Source organism: Bos taurus, chromosome Y (genome assembly GCF_002263795.3).
Source record: "Bos taurus isolate L1 Dominette 01449 registration number 42190680 breed Hereford chromosome Y, ARS-UCD2.0, whole genome shotgun sequence".
Classification (NCBI taxonomy): domain Eukaryota; kingdom Metazoa; phylum Chordata; class Mammalia; order Artiodactyla; family Bovidae; genus Bos; species Bos taurus.
The window spans coordinates 55,388,575-55,400,617 of NC_082638.1; positions in this window are offsets into that span (position 1 = coordinate 55,388,575).

Consider the following 12,043-nt stretch of genomic DNA (forward strand, 5'->3'; position numbering starts at 1 on the left):
AAGTACTGGAGTTTCAGTTTTCGCATCATTTCTTCCAAAGTAATCCCAGGGCTGGTCTCTTTCAGAATGGACTGTTTGGATCTCCTTGCAGTTCAAGGGACTCTCAAGAGTCTTCTCCAACACCAGAGTTCAAAAGCATCAATTCTTCGGCGCTCAGCTTTCTTCACAGTCCAACTCTCACATCCATACTTGACCACTGGAAAAACCATAGTCTTGACTAGATGGATTTTTGGTGGCAAAGTAATGTTTCTGCTTTTCAATATGCTATCTAGATTTGGTCATAACTTTTCTTCCAAGGAGTAAGCGTCTTTTAATTTCTTGGCTGCAGTCATCATTTGCAGTGATTTTGGAGCCACCAAAAATAAAGTCTGACACTGTTTCCACTGTTTCCCCATCTATTTCCCATGAAGTGATGGGACCGAATGACATGATCTTCATTTTCTGAATGTTGAGTTTTAAGCCAACTTTTTCCCTCTCCTCTGTCACCTTCATCAAGAGCATAGTAAACATTTATTCATACGCACATATACATATAAGAGTATACATCAACATTTTATGAATTACATTCATAAGTATTCTATGTCGAAACATAAGCACAATGAATATTTTTTCATACCCACATATACTCTGGAGAGTCTCTTGGATTGCAAGGAAATCAATTCAGTCAATCCTTAAGGGTATTACTGTTGGATATACACTGGAAGGACTGATGCTGAAACGTCAATACTTTGGCTACCTTATCTGAAGAACTGACTCATTGGAAAGGCCCCTGATGCTGAGAAAGATTGAAAGCAAGAGGAGAAGCAGACAACAGAGGATGAGATCATTGGTTCACATCACCCACTCGGTGCATCTGAGTTTAAGCAGGCTTGGGTAGTAGGTAATTGGACAGGGAAGCATGGCATGCCACAGTTCATGGAGTCGAAAAGAGTTGGACTCGACTGGGCAAATTAAGTGAAGTGACAGATACATATAAAATCCTTATACAGACTCAAAATGGACATACTATACCAAGAGTGATTTATAAGCACTTTTTAATAATATATTTTAGAAAATAACCATAGATGAATAGCTCTATGTATGGTTAAAAAGATACAGGAATATGTACAGTTACAACAATAAGGCCATTTGAGTCAACATGCAAGGTCTGAGAGCTGATCATACTAAATGAAGTGAGGCACACAGGGAAACATATATACCAAATAATATCATAATATCCAAATGTGGAATCTAAGATATGACACAAATGAACATATGTATGAATCAGAAAGACACTCATAGACATAGAGAATAGACTTACAGCTTCAGGGCAGAGAGAATTGGGGGAGAAATGGAGTAAGAGACTCGGGTTAAGAGATAGAAAACAAATTATATGGAATGGATTGACAAATTCCTACTCTAGAGCACAGAGGACTACATTCAGTATCCAATTATAAATCATAATGAAATGTGATTTAAAAAGGCATATATATATATATATATATATATATATGTATATAAATCATATATATATAAATTATATATATATGTCTTCCCTGGCAGTCCAGAGGTTAAGACTGCAGATTTCCACTGCAAGGGATGCAGGTTCAAACCCTGGTCAGGGAACTAATTCCACTTGCTGCACAGTTAAGCCAAAAAAAAAAAAAAAAAACAAGAGAGAGAGATTAAATAAAAGAATGCGTGTGTGTGTATATATATATATGTATCTCCACACTCAACGTATACATATGTAAATATATGTCTATAACTGAATCACTTTGCTGTAAAGCAGAAATTAACACAAAATTATAAATGGACTATACTTCAGTTCAAAAGTAGCATGACTGAGGAAAGAAAAGATTGCTATATTTCATTGTGTGTAAAGTTAGTATCCAAAGAAAATTGCTGTATACAAACACGGCTGACTACTTAATGGCAGGCTTGCTGAGATACTTAAGGAGACACATATTGAAATGCACCAAGGAAAAAGATTGATTGTTGATTGGAAAGAGGGATGGACAAATGGATAGATAGGTGACAAAGAAAGTATGATAAATCGGTTACAAAACCAGGCTTCTATGTATGCTGTGTAAAAGAGACACACCTGAAACCAAGGGGCATATACAGAGTGAAAGTGAAGGGCTGAGAAAAGGTATTTCATGCAAAATGTGAGCAACAGGAATCAGGAGTAGCAATACTCATATCAGACAAAATAGACTTTGAAATAAAGGGTGTGGAAAGAGACAAAAAAAGGCCACTACATAATGGTCAAAGGATCAATCCAAGAAGAAGATATAACAATTATAAATATATATGCACCCAACATAGGAGCACTCAATACGTAAGGCAAATGCTAACAAGTATGAAAGGGGAAATTAAAAACAACACAATAATAGTGGGAGACCTTAAGACCCTACACACACCTATGGATAGATCAACCAAACAGAAAATTAGCAAGGAAACACAAACTTTAAGTGATACAATGGATCAGTTAGACCTAATTGATTTCAAAAGAACGTTTCACGCCAAAGCAATGAATTTCACCTTTTTCTCAAGTGCACATGGAACATTCTCCAGGATAGATCACATACTGGGCCACAAATCTAGCCTTGGTAAACTGAAAACAAAAATCAAAATCATTTCAAGCATCTCTTCTGATCACAAAGCAGTAAGATTGCATGTCAACTACAGGGGGAAAGAAACCATGACAAATAGAAACATATGGAGGGTAAACAACGTGCTTCTGAATGACCGACATATAACAGAAGAAATCAGAAATGAAATGCAAATATGCATAGAAACAAATGAAAATGAAAACACAACACATACAAATAGCTGTGAAAAGAAGAGAAGAGAAAAGCAAAGGAGAAAAGGAAAGATATAAACATCTGAATGCAGAGTTCCAAAGAAAAGCAAGAAGAGAAAAGAAAGCCTTTTTTCAGCGATCAATGCAAAGAAATAGAGGAAAATAACAGAATGGGAAAGACTAGGGATTTCTTCAAGAAAATAAGAGATACCAAAGGAACATTTCATGCAAACATTGGCTCGATAAAGGACACAAATGGTATGGACCTAACAGAAGCACAAGATATTAAGAAGAGATAGCAAGAATACACAGAAGAACTGTACAAAAAAGATCTTCATGACCCAGATAATCACGATGGTATGATCACTGACCTAGAGCCAGACACCCTGGAATGTGAAGTCAAGTGGGATTTAGAAAGCATCACTACGAACAAAGAGAGTGGAGGTGATGGAATTCCAGTTGAGCTATTCCAAATCCTGAAAGATGATGCTGTGAAAGTGCTGCAGTCAATATGCCAGCAAATTTGGAAAACTCAGCAGTGGCCACAGGACTGGAAAAGGTGAGTTTTCATTCCAATCTGAAAGAAAGGCAATGCCAAGGAATGCTCAAACTACAGCAAAATTGCTTTCATCTCACACGCTAGTAAAATAATGCTCAAAATTCTCCAAGCCAGGCTTCAGTAATATGGGAACCATGAACATCCTGATGTTCAAGCTGGTTTTAGAAAAGGCAGAGGAACCAGAGACCAAATTGCCAACATCTGCTGGATCATGGAAAAAGCAAGAGAGTTCCAGAAAAACCTCTATTTCTGCTTTATTGACTATGCCAAAGCCTTTGACTGTGTGGATCACAATAAACTGTGGAAAATTCTGAGAGAGATGGGAATCCCAGACCACCTGATCTGCCTGTTGAGAAATTTGTATGCAGGTCAGGAAGCAACAGCTGGATCTGGACATGGAACAACTGACTGATTTTAAATAGAAAAAGGAAAAAAATAAATAGAAAAAGGAGAACGTCAAGGCTTTATATTGTCACCCTGTTTATTTAACTTCTATGCAGAGTAAATCATGAGAAACGATGGACTGGAAGAAACACAAGCTGGAATCAAGATTGCCGGGAGAAATATCAATAACCTCAGATATGCAGATGACACCACCCTTACGGCAGAAAGTGAAGAGGAACTCAAAAGCCTCTTGATGAAAGTGAAAGTGGAGAGTGAAAAGGTTGGCTTAAAGCTCAACATTCAGAAAACGAAGATCATGGCATCCGGTCCCATCACGTCATGGGAAATAGATAGGGAAACAGTGGAAACAATGTCAGACTTTATTTTTTGGGCTCCAAAATCACTGCAGATGGTTACTGCAGCCATCAAATTAAAAGACACTTACTCCTTGAAAGGAAAGTTATGACTAACCTAGAGAGCATATTCAAAAGCAGAGACATTCCTTTACCAAAAACATTCGTCTAGTCAAGGCTATGGTTTTTCCTGTGGTCATGTATGGATGTGAGAGTTGGACTGTGAAGAAGCCTGAGTGCCGAAGAATTGATGCTTTTGAACTGTGGTGTTGGAGAAGACTCTTGAGAGTCCCTTGGACTGCAAGGAAATCCAACCAGTGCATTCTGAAAGAGATCAGCCCTTGGATTTCTTTGGAAGGAATGATGCTAAAGCTGAAGCTCAAGTACTTTGGCCACCTCATGCGAAGACTTGACTCATTGGAAAAGTCTCTGATACTGGGAGGGATTGGGGGCAGGAGGAGAAGGGGAAGACATAGGATGAGATGGCTGGATGGCATCACTGACTCCTTGGGCGTGAGTCTCAGTGAAATCCGGGAGTTGGTGATGGACAGGAAGACCTGGCATGCTGCGATTCATAGGGTCGCAAAGAGTTGGACATGTCTCAGCGACTGATCTGATCTGATCTGATCTGAAGGGAAAGGTTCATAGAAATACAAACTTACCCTAAGAAATAAGAGAAACCTCAAATAAATGACCTAACTTTACACCCAAATCAACTAGAAAAAGAAGAAGTGAAGAATCCCAGGGTTAGAAGAAGGAAAATGTAATAATAACAATTAGGTGGTATACTCGTTTTCACTATATTGATTCTTCCAATCCATGAACATGTTATATTTCTCCATCTATTAGTGTCCACTTTGATATGTTTCACCAGTGTTTTATAGTTTTCTATGTATAGGTCTTTAGTTTCTCTAGGTAGATACATTCCTAAGTATTTTATTCTTTCCATTGCAATGGTGAATGGAATTGTTTCCTTAATTTCTCTTTCTGTTTTCTCATTATTAGTGTATAGGAATGCAAGGGATTTCTGTGTGTTGATTTTATATCCTGCAACTTTACTGTAATCATTGATTAGTTCTAGTAATTTTCTGGTGGAGTCTTTAGAGTTTTCTATGTAGAGGATCATGTCATCTGCAAATAGTGAGAGTGTTACTTCTTCTTTTTAATTTGGATTCCTTTTATTTCTTTTTCTGCTGTGATTGCTGTGGCCAAAACTTGAAAAACTATGTTGAATAGTAATGGTGAAAGGGGGCACCCTTGTCTTGTTCCTGACTTTAGAGGAAATGCTTTCAATTTTTCACCATTGAGGATAATGTTTGCTGTGGTTTTGTCATATATAGCTTTTATTATGTTGAGGTATATTCCTTCTATTCCTTCTTTCTGGAGAGTTTTTATCATAAATGGATGTTGAATTTTGTCAAAGGCTTTCTCTGCATCTTTTGAGATAATCATATGGTTTTTATTTTTCAATTTGTTAATGTGGTGTATTATATTGATTGATTTGAGGATATTGAAGAATCCTTGCATCCCTGGGATAAAGCCCACTTGGTCATGGTGTATGATCTTTTTAATGTGTTGTTGGATTCTGATTGCTAGAATTTTGTTAAGGATTTTTGCATCTATGTTCATCAGTGATATTGGCCTGTAGTTTTCTTTTTTTGTGGGATCTTTGTCAGGTTTTGGTATTAGGGTGATGGTGGCCTCATAGAATGAGTTTGGAAGTTTACCTCCCTCTACAACTACCCAAAGCAACTTATAGATTCAATGCAATCCCTATCAAGCTACCAACGGTATTCTTCACAGAGCTAGATAAATAATTAAACAATTTGTATGGAAATACAAAAAAAAAAAAAAAAAAAAACCTCAAGTACCCAAAGCTATCTTGAGAAAGAAGAATGGAACTGGAGGAATCAACCTACCTGACTTCAGGCTCTACTACAAAGCCACAGTTATCAAGACAGTATGGTTCTGGCACAAAGACAGAAATATAGATCAATGGAACAAAATAGAAAGCCCAGAGATAAATCCATGCATATATGGACACCGTATCTTTGACAAAGGAGTCTATAATATATAACGGATTAAAGACAATCTCTTTAACAAGTGGTGCTGGGAAATCTGGTCAACCACTTGTAAAAGAATGAAACTAGAACACTTCTAACACCATACACAAAAATAAACTCAAAATGGATTATAGATCTAAACATAAGACCAGAAACTATAAAACTCCTAGAGGAGAACGTAGGCAAAACACTCTCTGACATACATCACAGCAGGATCCTCTATGACCCACCTTCCAGAATATTGGAAATAAAAGCAAAAATAAACAAATGGGACCTAACTAAACTTAAAAGCTTCTGCACATCAAAGAAAACTATTAGCAAGGTGAAAAGGCAGCCTTCAGAATGACAGAAAATAATAGCAAATAAAGCAACTGACAAACAACTAATCTCAAAAATATACAGCAACTCTTACAGCTCAACTCCAGAAAAATAAATGACCCAATCAAAAAATGGGCCAAAGAACTAAATAGACATTTCTCCAAAGAAGACATACAGATGGCTAACAAACACATGAAAAGATGCTCAACATCACTCATTATCAGAGAAATGCAAATCAAAACAACTATGACGTACCATTTCACACGACTCACAATGGCTGTGATCCAAAAGTTTACAAGCAATAAATGCTGGAGAGGGTGTGGAGAAAAGGGAACCCTCTTACACTGTTGCTGGGAATGCAAACTAGTACAGCCACTATGGAGAACAGTGTGGAGATTCCTTAAACAACTGGAAATAGAACTGTCTTATGACCCAGCAATCCCACTGCTAGGCATACACACCGAGGAAACCAGAATTGAAAGAGACACATGTACCCCAATGTTCATAGCAACACTGTTTATAATAACCAGGACATGGAAGCAACCTAGATGCCCATCAGCAGATGAATGGATAAGAAAGCTGTGGTACATATACACAATGGAGCATTACTCAGCCATTAAAAAGAATAAATTTGAATCAGTTTTAATGAGGTGGATGAAACTGGAGCCTATTATACAGAGTGAAGTAAGCCAGAAAGAAAAACACCAATACAGTGTACTAAAGCATATATATGAAATTTAGAAAGATGCTAACAATAACCCTGTGTATGAGACAGCAAAAGAGACACTAATATATAGAATAGTCTCATGGACTCTGTTTCAGAGAGAGAGGGTGGGAAGATTTGGGAGAATGGCATTGAAACATGTATAATATCATGTATGAAATGAGTTGCCAGTCCAGGTTCGATGCACGATACTGGATGCTTTGGCCTAGTGCACTGGGATGACCCAGAGGGATGGTATCGGGAGGGAGGAGCGAGGAGGGTTCAGGATGGGAAACACAGGTATACCTGTGGCGGATTCATTTTGATATTTGGCAAAACTAATACAATTTGTAAAGTTTAAAATAAAATAAAATTAAAAAAAAAAAACAATTAGGGCAGAAATACATGAAAAAAAGCAAAGGAAACTATAGCAAAACTCAGCAAAATAAACGCTGGTTCTTTGAGAAGATAAATAAAATAGACAATCCATTAGCAAAACTCATCAAGAAAGAAAGGGGAGATAATCAAATCAACAAAATTTGAAAGGAAAATGGATAAATCACAGCAGACAACACAGAAGTACAAAGGATCATAAAAGACTACTATCAGCAGCTATAGGAAAATAAAATGGACAACTTGGAAGAAATGAACAAATTCCTAGAAAAGTATAACAATCCAAAACTGAACCAGGAAGAAATAGATAATCCCATCATACCCATCACAAGCATGGAAAGCAAAACTGTAATCAAAAATCTTCCATCGAACAAAAACGAAGCTCAGGACCAGATGACTTATTCACCCTCATGGTTACCCTGGACAGCTGGAGAGAACAAGAGAGGGAGCACAGAAAGCCACTTGTTTGGGGAAGAGCGTGAAGATGGATAGGAACGATAGTTTCAGGAAAAGTGTGACCAGAGAAGGGCTATGTGCCAGGCCAGTAGAGGGCAGGGGGTCTTATGGGGCGGTGTCAATGGGCAAGAGGAGCTTGGATGGGTGCAACTCACTTTGACACTTTTGTGGACCTCAGTTGACAGGAGGTCTTCATCTTTTCCTCCTGGTTGCCTGACGTCAGCTGTTCCATAAGTGCTCTAGAGCCTTGTGGCTTCTGAGTCTCTTTAGTCATTTTGAAGACTCCCAGTGGTCTGCTCCAGAGCCCCTGAGCACACCTCTATATACCCCTCCCTAGGGTCCACAGCATTATGCTTTATGAGATCAGCAACTCACTTCCCCAGCCAATGGTGGCCCTGGCTGAGAATTGACATCACAAAGCGCAATCCTGATACCTCTAGGTTAGAATAGGGGGCAACTCAGATGATTTGATGGGGGGGGGGGGCGGGGAATGCATCATTTTTAATGGCCCTTAGGAGCCCTCCAAACTCACCTGTCATCCTCATCTCTCTAAGTCAACTCTGTTGTGTCACAAGGCAGGGAGCATGTGTCTCCTCCAAACCTTGACCCACAGCCACAGTACCGAGGCTTTGATTCTGTTCTCTCCCACATTTCACCATCATCTAGATTGTAATATCTTGCCTAAAGTACCTCCATGATAATTAGGCTGTATTGAAGTGTCTGTGGAAATGAGAATCATCCCACTTTCCTCCTACAGTTCAGTTCAGTCTCTCAGTCGTGTCTGACTCTTTGAGAGGTGGTCTTAAAGCACTTTCAAGACCATTTAATTCTGGGCCACCTCCCAGAAGCTTTTTCCATCCCACCTCCTTTGCTCTAGATTCCATTCAGACACTGCTGTCTTCAGACTGTGAGACTGCACTGAATACACTTGCCCTTTCTCCACATGGAGCTGTCTTGCTTCAAGTCTTGGACTCATGGTCACCTCACTATGTGTAAAAAAAATGGTTCCCCAAAGACGTGCACATGAATGTTCATAGTCAAAAAGTTGAGATGAACAAGATGGCAGAGTGGTAGTTGCAGGAGGAATACACCTCTCTCCTTGGACACATCAGGAATACATCTTCAGACACAGAAGTGCTTGCAGAACACCAGCTGAGAGCTGACAGGAGTACCTGACCAGTGGAAAAGAATGTATAGAACCACAAAACTTGGTAGGATGAAGGAACTAGGGGGAAAAACAGGAGTGTTAATAGGTCTGAACCTGCCCTTGGTGGGTGGGAGAACTGAAGTAGGTTTCCATTCCCCACATTGGAGTAATTGTTTGGACCAGAGGAGAAACAGTTAAGGCTGAGAATGAATCAGCTGATCTGTGGAAGCCTACACCAATACATACAATGTATGACATAGCAGAATCCATTGGTTTTTGTCCCCTTAAGAGTGTAGCATTCGTTAAACATTTGAAAATCCATCAGGATAAAGCAACTTACTAAAGAACTGAAAATGATGACACAGTAGGGTCATCTCGATAAATGCTGAAAAATAATTTGATAAAATCTAATATCCCTGGGTTGGGAAGATTCCATGAAGTAGGGATTGGCTACCCACTTCAGTATTCTTAGGCTTTTCTGGCAGCTCAGCTCTTAAAGAAAGTGCCTGGCATCTCAGAGATCTGGGTCCATCCTTGGGTTGGGAAGATCCCCTGGAGGAGAGCATGGCAACCATTCCAGTATTCTGGCCTGGAGAATCCCCAAGGCCAGAGGAGCCTGTTCGGCCTACACTTCATGGGGTTGCAAAAAGCTGGACACAACTCTGTGACTGAGCACTTTCTGTATAAAATATTTTAGCAAACTAGAAATAGAAGTAGAAATAGAAATAGAATTGGAGGAGGCAATGGCACCCCACTCCAGTACTTTTGCCTAGAAAATCCCATGGATGGAGGAGCCTGGTAGGCTGCAGTCCATGGGGTCGCTAAGAGTCAGACACGACTGAGTGACTTCACTTTCACTTTTCACTTTCATGCATTGGAGAAGGAAATGGCAACCCACTCCAGTGTTCTTGCCTGGAAAATCCCAGGGACTGGAAGCCTGGTGGGCTGCCGTCTATGGGGTCACACAGAGTTGGACAGGACTGAAGCGACTTAGCAGCAGCAGAAATAGAAGACTTCCTCAACCTTATGAAAGTACTACACTATCACTAACATCACACTTTATGGTAGAACACTGAGTGTTTTACTTCTAAAATCACAATCAACAGAAAGATGTCCACTCTCATTATATTGAATTTCTGTCCGTGAAGTCATATTAGGAAATGATTGAAAAGCTATCCAGTTTGGAAAAGAAGAATAAAGCTGTTTTTATCTGTTGGTGACATCTATGTAGAATATCCAATGAAATCTACAGGAACAGAATACCTAAAACTAAGAATTAATTTAAGCAATGTCACAAGATATACAGATGATATATAAAATTTAATTAATTGCTTTTCTATATAGTAGGCCAATTTAAAATTAAAATAAAAAATAATAACAGTCACATTGAAGTCAGAAAAACTTAAGAATCAGACAGAATATATGAAACACACCAATGCAAAAATGGACAAAAGATTTGAACAGGAAATTCACTAGATAATGATATACAGATGGCAAGTAAGCATGCAGGGCACACCGAAAGTATGGCTCTCATGAGAGACAGAGAAGAACAAGTGTGATGAGGAAGTGAAAATATTTGAACATTCATGCACTGCTTATGGGAATACAAAATAGTACACCATGGTGGAAAACAGTTTGGAAGTTCCTTCAAAAGTTAAACATTGGGTTACCATATGTCCCAGCAATCCCTTTCTTAGGTTTATACCAGCAAGTATGAAAAAAAAAAAAAAAAACCCAAAGAAGTGCACATGAATGTTCATAACAGTCTTATTTCTAGTAGTCCAAACGTTGAGATGAACAAAATGGCAGAACAGTAGCTGGAATTGTAGTACATTTCACTCCACGGATACATCAAGGACACACCTTCAGACACAGAAGTGTGTGCAGAACATCAACTGAGAGCTGACAGGAGTACCTGACCAGAGGAAAATAATAAATAGAACCACAAAACTCGGTAGGGTGAAGGAACTAGGGGTGGGGGGAACAGGAATATTAACAGGCCTGGACCTGCCCTCGGTGGGTGGGAGAACTCTAAGTCGGTGTCCGACCCCCACCTGGGGTCAACTGTCTGGATCAGAGGAGAACTATTTTAGGCTGAGAGTGAAACAGTTGATCTGTGGTAGCCTAAATGGAATGAGAATCAGACAGTCCTTGCCACAGTCATACACACCCCAGACAGGGACACAGGTCCCATAGAAGGGACAGCAGTTGGGATCTGGATTTTGCAGATTGTGGAGCAATCCCAGGGGAAGGGCTGCTATTGACTGCAGAGAGACGGACTGATGGGATGTGAGGAAGGAGATCGGGTTGGAAATGCTTGTGGAGGAACACCAGGCCCCATGGAAGCAAGGGGATCCTACTGGGTCAATCATAGTGGGTGGAGCCCTCACCATAGTCTCTTTCTCCCCATACACCAGCATAGGCAGCTGAACAATAGAGAGGCTGGCCAATCAAGTGCCTGACTTACTGATCTGCAGACTAGGACCCCACCCAGGGGCCCCATCTATGTGCCTGATGCTCCAAACAACAGAGAAGTACCCCAGGCAAGGGAGCCCTCTAAGTGCCTGAAAGAGTGGAGCTATGGAGGAAGAGTGGCAAAAGAGGCCTCCTTATCACCAGCTACAAGAGGCTGGTGAAAAGACTCTGATAGGGTCAAAACTTCTGCGGCAGAGGAGGTCATTGTCCCTGCACAGTTATCGCTACCACGGTCCCCAGAAATCAAGAAGCTATGCCAAGTTCATGCTCAATGCTCGCTGGGGCGGAGCTGCTACAGGACAAAAAAGTCTTGTGTCTATGGATACCTGGTCACTTCGGTTCAGTTCAGTTCAGATCAGTTCAGTTCAGTCGCTCATTCCTGTCCCACTCTTCGCGACCCCATGAAT